Source organism: Macaca fascicularis, chromosome 10 (assembly GCF_037993035.2).
Source record: "Macaca fascicularis isolate 582-1 chromosome 10, T2T-MFA8v1.1".
In the NCBI taxonomy this organism is placed as follows: Eukaryota; Metazoa; Chordata; class Mammalia; order Primates; family Cercopithecidae; genus Macaca; species Macaca fascicularis.
Window position 1 is genome coordinate 119056212 of NC_088384.1, and position 4199 is coordinate 119060410.

At 59.1% G+C, this 4199-nt stretch overlaps 1 long non-coding RNA gene across 2 annotated transcripts; it reads right to left on the reverse strand.

The window, feature by feature from the left end:
• Nucleotides 1–1171: 1171 nt before the first annotated feature.
• LOC123567165 (uncharacterized) lies at nt 1172–3779 on the reverse strand. 2 transcript variants are annotated; one of them, XR_012418465.1, is made up of 4 exons: nt 3420–3779; nt 2553–3323; nt 2052–2129; nt 1172–1298 (listed from the first exon to the last, which is right to left on the reverse strand). It is a non-coding gene; the product is annotated as an uncharacterized lncRNA (long non-coding RNA). The 2 variants fall into 2 exon arrangements; XR_006689967.2 differs by having other exon boundaries at nt 1172–1327.
• Between the last annotated feature and the right edge of the window lie 420 nt (nt 3780–4199).

The following is a 4199-nucleotide window of genomic DNA, read 5'->3' on the forward strand; positions in this document are numbered from 1 at the left end:
GTTGGAAATGTTGACTATTGTGATGACCGGTCTGGAGAACTGGGAAACACAGAGGCCTGTCGAGGGGAGAACGAGTTTCCCGGCGGGCTGCAGTGGAGCCGCGACTGCCCCTGCCGGCCTCGCAGCCCACAAGCCCCAGAGGCCTCACCCTGGTCACTTCCCCGGTTCTCCCCAAGCCCACTGCCCTGAGTCCTCCCACCCCACCCCCTGCACGTCCCTCCAGGGCTGGGGCTGTGCCTGCCCTCCTGCCCTCCTGCCCTAGCTCCCTGACCCCCAGGTCCTGTCCCCAGGCTCCTGACAGCCCCACGCCGGCCTCCCCAGGGCTCTCCTACTCACATCCCCTCCTGGTCACTGTAAGACGCCTTGCCCTTCCCTTCCCTTCCCCTCCCCTCCCCTCCCCCCTCCCCTCCCCCCTCCCCTCCCCCCTCCCCTCCCCCCTCCCCTCCCCCCTCCCCTCCCCATTCCCCCTCCCCTCCCCCTCCCCACTCCCCTCCCCTCCCCTCCCCTTCTCTTCCCTTCCCTGATGGGGTCTCCCTCTGTCTCCCAGGCAGAGTGCAGTGGCGCGATCTCGATCTCGGCTCACTGCAAGCTCCACCTCCCGGGTTCACACCTTTCTCCTGCCTCAGCCTCCCGAGTAGCTGGGACTACAGGTGCCCACCACCAAGCATGGCTAATTTTTTTTATTTTTAGTAGAGACGGGGTTTCACCGTGTTAGCCAGGATGGTCACAATCTCCTGACCTCATGATCCGCCCACCTCAGCCTCCCAAAGTGCTGGGATTACAGGCGTGGGCCACTGCACCCGGCCTTTCCGTCTTTTCTTTAAATCAGGATCTTTAATGGCAGCTTAATAGCCATCATTAGTATGTTAATAACCCCTCCTCCGCTCTGGGCTGTCTGTCCTCCCATTTCCGGGCCATTGTCCTTCATTTGTGGGACAGCAATACCTGGAGGTCTCCGCTTGCCCCCTTGGGGACCCTGGACATTCATCCCCCTGGATGGGGACACCGAGCTGGGACGATGCCTGGGGACGCCCTCTTGGGAAGACCTCTCAGGAGCCCTCCAGCCGCGGTCTGCCTGTCGGCAGTGGGTACCGCCGGGCTGCCCGGCCCCTCCCCTCCACCGGGTCCTGCCAAGTCGGTCAGAAGGAAAGATGGGCAGCGGTTGGAAATACACTTTTGACGGGAATTTACTTTATTGTGTTTAATTGAAAAGCGTGGAAGTCGAGGCATGAATATTCAGTGTTGCCGGCTGCTGGCTTGGAGCTGAAGTCTGTCTTCTAACGCATCCAGCACGGGGCCTGTCCGAGGGGGAGCGGCGGTGGGGAAGCTATTAATTGAAATAGCTTCATTAATTAGTAATTAACAGCAGGGTAATGACTATGTCACGCATCGTATTTCAGTGGATGCCCTTCATGTGTTATGAGGCCTTTAATTAAAGGACGTGCATTTTAATTAAAGGCGTGCTTGGCCCTTTGGCCTTTGCGATACAAAAGACGCTCCCAACTTTCAAAGAAGCTGACAGGGAGGCTGTGCTCATGCAAGGGAGTGGGGGCTGCCGGGGCCGTCCACCCTCAGGGCACCCCTCGCCTTCCAGACCAGCTCTGGCTGGTCCTCCTTGGAGTCCATTGGACAACCTGGTGGCCGTGTGGGGTACAGGAGGGGCCCTGGGCCAGAGAGCCATGGATGGGGAGGCCAAGGCCCCTGTGACCCCCCCTTGGGGTCCAAACACTCTTCTCTGCCCCTGCTCCCCCGCCAACTTATCTATCTGCTGGTTGGAAGTATAATGTCTGAGGGGCACCCAGGGACACTTGTCTCCTACACTGGTTTGCAGAAATTCTAGGGTCTTCCCATCTCAGCACTGCCTGGGCACCTTTGTGCCCATCGTGGGAGGGTGCCCTGCTAAGGCTGTTTTAAAACTGGCGCCCACATTCTTTCCCTCAAGAGATGGAGCCTGTGTCCCCTCCCCTTGAATCTGGGGGTGGGGGCTTGTGACTGCTTCTGAAGTTAAATGTGACTTCTGCAGCTTCTGCCTGTATCTCCTGGGCACTCACTCTCAGGACCTGGCCACCATGTTGTGAGGAAGCTGAATCACGCCACACAGGAGCCACCGGGAGAGGCCGGACATGCACCTAGGGTGGGGGTGGGGGTGTCTGAGCTGGTTGGAGGAGGGAAGGCTGTTGACTAAGAGAACAGTCCCAGGATCCCTGGTGGCAGAAGGGGGCTGGCAGGGAGTGCTGGGCAGGGAATGCCTGCGTGCTGGCCCGAGTGCCAGTGCCAGCCAGCTGCTGCCCGGAGAGCCCTAGCCCTCTGTGGCTATCTGGCCTCTGCTCATGGCTGTTTGTTGCTCAGAGAGAATCTGACCAGCACTGACTTCACCTCCACCCCACCCCTGAGGTGGGCAGCTGGACCTCAGAGTTGCTTCAGGAAAAAGTCCTCAGCCAATGGTGTCTGTGCCAAGGACAAACCTGAGAGGCCACTAAAAATGCCAGAGACATGCGGGATAAAATACAGCCTGTCCCATTAAATTATTGAATGCCTTTAACATTAATTACCATCCTCCAAACCTGCAGTGGCTCACATCTTCCCTCTTTCCTCCGGCTTGGAGAACCTTCAGCTAGAACTCAGGCTGGAAATGTATTTTACTGTTTTCCCTGTGCCCCTGTGATGCGGGGGTCTTGGGGGCACGCTCCCACCCCAGCACAGGAGCCGCAGGACTGCCTCTGGTGCCCCAGACCCACCCACATCTGCCCCCAGCCTTCCCCCAGCAGGCACAGGACTGCCTCTGGTGCCCCAGACCCACCTACACCAGCCCCACACCCATACCTCCCCCCAACCTTCCCCCAGCAGGGAGGCTCTGGGTCTTTCTGCCCCCTTCACCCCTTGCCATCTATTTTTAGAGCTGCCTGTAGGAACGTTTTCCGTGAACAGAATCCGGAACTCTCACACAGACAGGCTGGTGCTGGGGTGGATCTGACGGTGTGGTGTGAGTTAACCTCTGCTGCCCTAGCAGGGCCCTGTGACAGGGCAGCCTAAACAATAAGAATGAGTTTTCTCAGCAGGGCACAGTGGCTAGAATCCCAGCACTTTGGGAGGCCAAGGCAGGAGCATTGCTTGAACCCAGGAGTTTGAGACTAGCCTGGGCAACATGGCAAGACCCCGTCTCTACAAAAAAGAAGAAATATTAGGCAGGTGTGGGTGTGCGAGCCTGTAGTCCCAGCTACTCCAGAGGCCAAGGTGGAAGGATGGCTTAAACCCAGGAGGTCAAGGCTGCCATGAGCTATGGTTGTTTCACTGCAATCCAGCCTGGGCGACACAGCAAGACCCTGTCTCAAAAAGCAAAAACAAACAAAAGAAATGAGCTCTCTCCCAGTGTGCCCGCCTTACCTCTTTAAAGACCCTAACTCCGAATGAGACTGCACCCGAGGTGGGAGTTAGGCCTTCTGCACAGGAACGGGAGGCACACGGTTCAGCCCAGCACAGCAAGGCTTCATTCCTGCCTGTCCTGGACCCAGGGCCTGCCAAGCAGTGAGGCTGCCCGAGAGCGTACAACAGCCTGGCGTTGCCCTGGCGTTGCCCCGACCTCCTTGGGGACTGAGGGGTTGTGGCAACAGACGGCTCACAGCTGAGCCCCTCTCCTGGGTCTCACGCTGGCAAGTTGACGACTGATCAGCACGGGGGATCAACCCCAAAGCTGAAGCCGCGGAGGCTCCAGAGCACCTGTGGGCCGCAGAAGCTTCTGTCGGAGCCGCATCGCACCCTAACTTCTCCCCCGCCCTGCCTTGCCCCCCCGCCCCGCCTTGCCCCCCCGCCCCAGAACTCTCCCTTGGCAAATCTCCATCTCCATCAAGTTTGTGGGGGCCCGGCCTAAGGCAAGACCCCAAGCCCCTTGCTGGGAGGGCTCCCAGCAGACCCTCCATATTAATAAGGAAAGAAACACTAAACCAGGTTGAGAGGACCACAGCAGATGACATGTTCAGCCACAATCCCACAGGACTCAGTCCAGCCAGGAGGAAGCTGGGGACAGATGGAGCCCTGGGGATGGGTCCAGGCAGGCGGTGCTGCCACAGGGGACGCGGCTCTGTGGTGAGCGGGGTGACACAAGCTCCAGAGCCGGGAAAGCTGGGCTTGGAGTGTCTGTCAGCCCCACAGAACCCGCCCGAGGCGTGGAGATGCCAGCTGCGCTGTTCCGATGGCTGTGC